The following is an 8986-nucleotide window of genomic DNA, read 5'->3' as shown; positions in this document are numbered from 1 at the left end:
CCCGTCTCCTTTAAAGAATCATAATGAATACTTGTGACACAAATATTTGAATTCCTACACATAGCCTTTAGACAATTTCAATGTCCCTTTGCCATTCCATCTTGAATCATAGCCCAAACTATACTGCTCAATTTTCTCAGAAATGGGTTTTATGTTTTTGTACTTCCATGGCTTAGCTTAAGTTGTACTCTTAGCTGAAATATTATTTATACTATATAATTTTTCTTCCTGGTCCTGTTTCCAGTAGTCTTCAACTTCTTTTGATAGATATAATTACTTTTGAATTTGTATTTCCCATGGTACATTGCAAAAAATAGTCAAGGTACTGATCACAGAGCTTTGCAGGGATTTATGTTTACATTTCAGTCTCTCTTAGTTAATAGTGAGTTGCCAAGTTTAAGTATTCTCAGCTTTATAAACCAGGATGCCTAAGAAAGTGCTTTGCATAAAATGTAAACTCAATAAATATTTGCTAAATTCAACTTTCGTACACTTATCAACACAAGTATTTCAGAGTTGTTCATATTACTTTTGTGAATCCAATCAGCTTCAATCATACAACACAGATGATGAGAAGCTACAAGCTAGTCTAGTTTCACTGACATACAAAAGTATTACAGTCAATTGTTGGTCAAAATTACTGGGAAAACAAGCTGTACTATGAGTATGTTTTATAATCTTCATAGAGAATTTTCTTCTAATCAAACACATTTATTGAACATACAAGCACAATGAACAATGATAGACTCAGAGGTTGTTGATGCTTTATATAAACATGACAATAGTGAGAATCTTTCTCATAAATTGAGGGCTATAGATAGCCACTCATGTGAATACTTTTCAAGCAGAAAATATCTGAGACTGATATGACAATTTCTCTATGCACAGACACTAAAATTCCAAGTTGCAATGCTCTCCACTAATTAAACAAGTCTTCACGTCCATAATTTAATTTGCTGAAAGAATTCACAGGAGAAATGGAAAATTTGGTTCCCCTCCTCATAAATGTAATTGACATAATGAGGAGCATTCTCTTTTGAGTCACAATGCCTTACAGTAATACCTGCCTCACTTGAAACCAAGTTCTCTTGGAGCTGCACAGAGAAATAATTTCCTAATTGCAGTTCAACTCAATGTAGATAGATCATATAACATCAGAGATTTCAGAAATAAAGTAAATGACTTCAATGCACTTTGTGGGCAGAAAGGGTAAAACCTGAGTCAAATGGTAATTCACATCAATTTATACTACATATTTCCATTTCACTCTATTTTCAAAGTTGACAAAATTTGAAATAAAAGGAAAAAAGTTTTAGGTTGAAATGTGAAATATATTACATTTTCTTTTCAAAGCAGTTTACAAAACGCTTTTATAATATATGCATTGACTTGGTGTTTTATGCATCAAATTTATGAATGACACATTTTTTATTGATCTCATCATCATCCCCTCTGGAAATGACAAAACAGAAGATTCAAAGGACTTAGCAACTTGACCCTAATTCTGTGCTTTTTCCTCTGTGTAATTTGAATATTGGTTCACCTTTTATCATTCAGTCAGAATCATACTAAATTCTCAGTAATTATTTACCCAGTGAATGGATACATTAGAATAAAAAACAACATTTATCATGTCACATATGTTTACAGAAATTTTGATTTAATCCTAATGTTGATCACTATAGAATCAAATATATTTATCATAAATTTCATTCTCTTCTATGATTACAGTTACAAATCTTTTGATTATTTTTCCTTAGCTAATTTTAAAATGGTACTTTTAGACTTCTAAGATAAAATAACCAATAAAAGAGGAAATGTGAGCTTTTTATTTTCTAAATGCACTTTATACCTCTCATTCTATCAAAGTTTAATTTCATTCTTTTGTTTATCTCATTCTCTTTTCTGTTGGCCACTTTTCCTTTCTTGTTAATTATTTGTAGCTTTTTAGATTTCAAATGAAATCCCTTTCTTCCTTTCCTGGGCTGCTTTGTTCACAATCATAAAGAAAAATAACCAAGCAGCTAATAAATGTCATTTTTTACATATTACATAAAGTATTTGTAAAACAGTAACAATGTTCAAACATCCTTAGCATTGGCCATTTAAGACTTTAATATCTGGCATTGAGAAAAATAGTACTTTGAAAGCTTTCATTTTGTACGTACGTAAGCTATGGAAATTTCATCACTTACTGAGAGGTTGTGAACATTTACAAGTGAATGAAACAAATTAAATGACAAACTCCTAGCAGTGTTCAAAACATAATATTTTAGAGGCTGCTTTATTTATCAAATAAAGATACAATGCAGAGGAACTACTCAATTAACGTAGTTTTATAATTTTTTGAACCAAGTTGGTTAAAAAATTTCATTGTATGTAGAAAGATATATTTCACACGCTTTATTAATTTAAGCTATCTTTCAAGTCTATAAAGTCTTATGCCAGAGTATCTGAGGATCACAGAAACTATATGTTTGTATCTACATACCTGAGTCTATATCTATTATATTCTTCCATCTAAGGCGGCTATTTGGAAATGTTAACCTAAGTGTTTTCTTATTCACAATATTTCTTTTGCTGCTTTTCTGCTCCTCTAACCCATTTTAGTTAATACCTTAGATCTTATAAGGCTGTTACTTCAGGGAAGTCATGATACAGCAAGGAAAAGAGTTCATTTCAAGGACGATTTGAAAGAAAGTTTTCAAAAGCATGGCCTGTTGATATGAAAAGACTCCTAGCATAATGGGTATGCCATATGCTACAGATAAAGAAAAAGTCCCAATGAAATAGGAGTCAGTTTTCTTCATCTGGGCTGGAGAGCTGAGGAGAGGCTTTGAAGAGACCAACATGGGACTCTGACAGGGGTCTTTGAGTCTTTGAATGGAGTTCTCCTCCTGTTTCCTACCTCCTTCCCCCATCGCTAGGAATTGTGTCATGGAGAGCTATAGCAAAATCTAGATATGGTTAGGGAGGTAAAAGTAGAAAATAATCACTCTGCACTTCTTACCTGGAAATGTAAGAAGATAAATAGCAACCTTGCTGAGCTCTCAGAAAGATACCAAGAGTCATGGATGCCAAGATGTTTTATGAGGTGCCAAGGAACTGGTATCCCAGAGAACAGTTGGGAAGCAGCCAATGATCCCTGTGTGCTCAGGAAAATCATGCACATTAGCAGAGAGTGGGGTAGCACTTGGAGAGGCCACAAGATTGGGATGAGGGAATGTGCTTGTAAATGGCAGTATGGGCCATAGGCCATGTTGCTTATGAAATCAAAGTCATCTGAGAAGGAGCTCTCAGGGCCAAACAGGACAATGCCATTTATGAGGATGCCAGTGTGAATCAGATAACTCAGACCAGACATTCACTCCTTTATACTGTTATCATTTTTTTTTAATTTCTAGAATTGCACATATGGATCAAGAATAAAGCACAAGATAAAGAACTAGGTAAAAGTGAAGATTTACCTCAAGAAATAAACTTTTGGGCAAATTTTTAATGGAGTGTGCATGCTGTATTAAAATGATTGAACTTTTATGCCATTAGAATAATGAAAAGTTACTGTAGATTGTTGAATATGGGATGACATTATTATATCTATGATTCAGGTTAATTTTACAAAGGATGTGAACTATGAATGTGAGTGAGATATAGAGATTAGAATGTTAATTGAGAGGTTGTAACACTTGTCCATGCAGGGATAATAAGGCAGTAAAAAGTAAAATATGGGATATAGATATCATAAAGATGGGATTAAAATCATTGTACTTGACTGGGAATTAATTATGGGGAAAGAAAGTTGTCAAAGACAACTCAGATTTCAAAAGCTAGGGGTACATGAGTAGGATTAATAATTGAGAGATACTGGTTAAAAGCATGAAATTTAATATTTTTAGTTTTTGGTGATGGAAGGACATCTAAGATGGTAGGTCAGAAATAAATCAATAGGGGAAACATCCAATAGAGATAATAGTTGAAGATATGGAAGGAGATAAGATTGCTGAACGCGAGAGTATAAAAAAAAATTGCTTATGTGTAGGGAGTAAGAAAAGGCAGAGATGGTACAGAGGTGGGGTATCAGCAGAAGGTGAGAATGCCAAGAAATCTAAGTAAATGATCTCTCATGATTCTTGAGAAATAAGCAGGTTAAATAGTTACTGTGACTCACACTGTTGGTTCTTATATGAATAATATAGAAGCTTAAGGGCAATTGTCAATGATGACAATGACATTGAATTGTTCCTATAAGATTTTCCATGAAGATTAATGTTTTTTGTTGTTGTTGTTGTAGTTCATGTTTGTTTTAACAGCAATGTCTTTGTATGGTGTTTCATCCTGGAATTTTTATACTCCTTTTTTTTTTTTTTCTTAGAGACTAAAGGAAGGAAAGTTATCACTGAGCTGTACTGTGGGAATTCCTAGATCATTTTATAGGAAGTTATTTTAGTCAAATGGACTTAAGAACCAGATTTCCAGTTGGAGAGAATAACAGAGACATGCACATTCAGGATAAAGCTGTACAGCATCCTCATATTTGTGAAGGAAGAAAATTTTGAGTGATCTATATATTAACCATTAAATATCTCTATATTTTAAAATGCTAAAACAGAAAAAAAAACTGTATGTTAACCGAATTTTTATTTAATTTAATGAACTTTATAGGGTAAAAATATATTTACTGTGGCAGGGACTGTTCTTTGTTCATCCAAATCTGAGATTTTTTTTCTGCTACTGGACACTCAATGAAGCTTTCTGTTTCAGGGTCCCTTTCAGTTAGTTGTGACCACAAGATTGAGCTGTAGGCAATGGAATGTTAGCAAAAGTAATGTGTGACATCTTCAAACCTGACTTCTTAGACTGTAAATACCTTCCAGTTATCACCCATGCTCTTTCTTCATTAGCCATTTGGATAGAAGAACTACTGGCATTTTTTAAGAATCACCTTTTGTTCTAAGAATGTCAGACAAGACTCATGAAAAAGAGTTTCCAGGAAGCCTGAATTGAATTAATAATCAGACTGGAAATTGAGGTTTGCAAGTCCCCCCTGGTTCAGTGTGAGCACTGGATCCTTAATGAGAGAGATACCTGTGTATTCTTTTAACAGACCTCAATGTAGTGAACTCCATAGCCAGATGTAAGAGTGATCTGATTGAGTGAACCCCTGATGTAAATTGTTAAAACAAACATGAACAACTACAACAACAACAAAAACATTAATCTTCATGGAAAAATCTTATAGGAACAATTCAATGTTATTAGTGAAATAAGGAAAATAAATGCAGATCAAGCAAAAATATAAGAAGGAAAAATTGGTCATTTGGTTAAATGTGGCTTAAAGGATTTAAGAATTGGATCTAGAAGCATTCATTTGAACTTGGCAACATGGAAGTTACTGATGACTTTAGCAAGATCAGTTTCACTAAAGTGATGATGAAAGAAATCATAGTGAAGTGCATTGAATTGTAAATAGGAATGGGAAAGGAGGAATACAGACAGTGAGGCTTACAAATCTCTTGAGACATTGTGCAGTGAAAGGTAAGTAAACACATAGGACTGTAATATAAGAAGGATATCACATATGAGCACAATTTTGTAAAATAGAAGATACTTAAGCAATTTGTTATCCTGAAGGAAATAATCTAGCAAAAAAGGATGGATGGATAATTCCAAAGGTAACTAAGGTAAAAGATCAAAGTCATTGGACAAAGAAAGATGGAGGCCAGAGAGAAAATGGAAGGGTTGACCTTTGCTATCAGAGAAATGTGTCTCTAGAAGACCAGGTGGATAGCATTGCAGAAATTAACAGGAGAGTATTTAGAGAACTAGGATTTAGTGCAGAATTGATAAGTTATCTAGATCCAAAATAGATTTTAAAAGCCTCCTCCCCATAAATAATCAATTAGTTATTTCAGGGTACTGTGGCCTAAGACTTTAAAGAGTGACACAATTCAATAATAATAGAAGGGCTATCAAAAAATATCCGAGATAAAAATCAGATGTCAGTGCATCCGTGATGAGCATAAGAACTTCAAAATGGGAGAAAGAAATCATGAATAAGAAGAGAAGAACGTACTCTTAGAAATGAGAAGGCAAGCTGTATTAGGTGAAATCTTCTTGAGAAACACTGAGCTAGAAGTGATAATCAAAATCTAAATAGAAATGCCTTCAGTCTATTGAGTCGCATTTAAGACTCAAATGTTGGAATTTGGAAGTAATCAACAAATAATCATAATTTCTTCTCTAACTCTTAGTACATTAGAAAAAAAAGAAAGAACAAACACTAATTCTGTATGTATAATGAGAACACTTTAGAGTAAAATAAAACATACTTTTTCTAAAATAGATTCTTACGTGTTTCCTTAATTCTACATTAAAAACAATTCAATCTTATTTTGTACTTTTTTATAGAAAAACATTTATAATATTAAAATGTACACTAGAGAGTAGAATCATTAAATGTATGTGTAATAAGTTTAGTTTATTAAAAGCATTTTTATTTGTCTCTCTTAAAAGCAGTGACTCTACTGCCTACCCAAAATGAGTTTTATAGTAAATTAGTCTAGCATAGCAAGATTAAACTTTTACGTTGTTCCGATAGATCTTAAACCTTCTGGTTTATGGAGATAATCATTCTTTGCCTCCTAAATTAGCCAGCATAATTTGTGTCACTTAAATTATCTCTGTGTAACTAGGATATAAAATTTCAATCCACATCTCATTGGTAAGCTTAACTTATTACGTGTATTATTGAGATATTCAAATTTTGTCTTTAAAAGTTTATAACAAAAGAATTAAGGATGCAAAAATAAAGGGAAGTGTCAGATGAAAAAACAATTAGAAACATATTTGGAAGAAACAGTCTGTGAAAGTAATTTGTTTAACACTTAGTAGTGATCTAATCCCTCCCTACAGGAATATTACTACCATACTAAAGAGGGGAGACTAAAATATATCACATTTAAAATGCACTCTTGATTCAAAATGTGGGACATGGGCAGGGACTGAAAAAAATGGCGGCGTGAGGTGAGCCTCTGTAACGCTCCCCTGGAATTTACAACGAATCGGACAACAATAACTCCACAAAGGACTCCTTGCACAGCAGACAGGCAAGACGAAGAGGCCAACTACTGAATTCACCTCCAGGTGGGTGAATCGCGCGAGCGGGGGAGGAGGGAGAGGAGAAGTGCGGAGACGGAGCCGCGCGGGCGCAGGACACAGACCTAGCTCAGTGCTCGGAGCTCGCTGCTCCCGGAACTACCGCCGCTGCGGGAGAGGGAAGGACTCGGACTGCTAGGGCTCCGCTTACGGCCCGCAGGGCTGAGGGGGCAGCATACAAAACCGCTGAACCCAACGCTCGCTCACGGCAGACCTCGGAGCAAAGACTGAGGGAAGAGGGCTGAAATCGGTGGTTTAAGCCCTCACTGCCGAGCGGAGAACGGAAGCCTTAGGCACGGAGACTAGCCGCCCCCTCCCTACCCTCCCAGAGCTCGCCCCGCCCCCACCTGCCCCGTGCTAGAAGCGATAAAGTAGCAGTGTCGGATCAAAGGACAGAATATTTGCTGCTCTGAGAATTGTGGACCGCAGACACAGATTCGCAGCTCAACTAGTTCCGGCAAAGGGGAGGGAGCTGTGGAAGCAGGACTGGCTGTGGTGGTGGTCGCCGCCATTGCTTTGGGCCACCTCTCACAACTCACCCCGCCCCTGGCCCCACCTATCTGGGCGGATCCCTGCAGGAGTAAACAGAACTGCTGAAACAAACGGGCTCTGAATCTGGTGCAGAAAGAGCTTTGGAACTCCAAAAGCTCTTCGCATACCTATCAACCTGTTGCAGAAGACACTCCTGTAGATGTCTAGGAAGAGAAATAGTAAATCAGTGATTGCCATGAATAACCAAGGCAACAAGATAGCTCAGAAAGAAAGTGAAAAGTCTCCAGAAAAGGAACTTAGAGATATGGACCTTTGTGATTTAAATGACAGAGAATTCAAGATCGCAATTCTGAAAAAACTGAACGAGATGCAGTAAACACAGAAAGGCAGTTTAATGAACTCAGAAACACAATCAAAGAACACCATGAGCATTTTACAAAAGAGATTGAAATCTTGAAAAAGAACCAAATAGAATTTCTGGAGATTAAGAACTCAATAGAAGAAATTAACAATAAAATATCCAGCTTAGCTAGTAGAGTTGACCAGATGGAGGAAAGAATCAGTGACATTGAAGATAGGAACCTGGAATTTACACAGAGGGAAGAAGAAAGAGACTTGAGACTTAAAAGAAATGAAACAACTCTACAAGAACTTTCTGACTCCATCAGAAAGAGCAATATAAGAATAATGGGCATACCAGAAGGAGAAGAAAGAGGGAAGGGAACAGAGAATATATTCAAACAAATCGTCGATGAGAACTTCCCAAACTTGTGGACAGAACTGGATCCTCGAATCCAAGAAGCAAATAGAACACCTAATTACCTCAATCCCAACAGGCCTTCACCAAGGCACATTGTATTGAAGCTGTCTAAAATCAATGATAAAGAAAGAATCCTCAAGGCAGCCAGGGAAAAGAAGACGGTAACTTACAAAGGAAAGCCCATTAGATTATCATCAGATTTTTCAGCAGAAACTCTACAAGCTAGGAGGGAATGGAACCAAATATTCAAACTATTGAAAGAGAGAAATCATGAGCCAAGAATAATATATCCAGCAAAGATCTCCTTTAGATATGAAGGAGGAATAAAGACCTTTCCAGACATCCAGAAGCTGAGGGAATTTTCTAATACACGACCTGCACTACAAGAAATACTAAAGGAGGCTATTAGACCACCATCAACAGGGACAACTTGTGGCAACCAAAACATAAAAAGGGGGAGCGTAAAGGCCTGAACTGGAATATGGGAATAGAGAAAGTAAGCGGACTGAAGAAACTGGAATACTCTAAATATCAAACTTTCTTTTACATAAACTCAAGGGTAACCACTCAAAAAACATC

Source organism: Rhinolophus hipposideros, assembly GCF_964194185.1.
Source record: "Rhinolophus hipposideros genome assembly, chromosome: 4".
Taxonomy (NCBI): Eukaryota; Metazoa; Chordata; class Mammalia; order Chiroptera; family Rhinolophidae; genus Rhinolophus; species Rhinolophus hipposideros.
Note: the sequence above shows the minus strand (reverse complement) of the source record.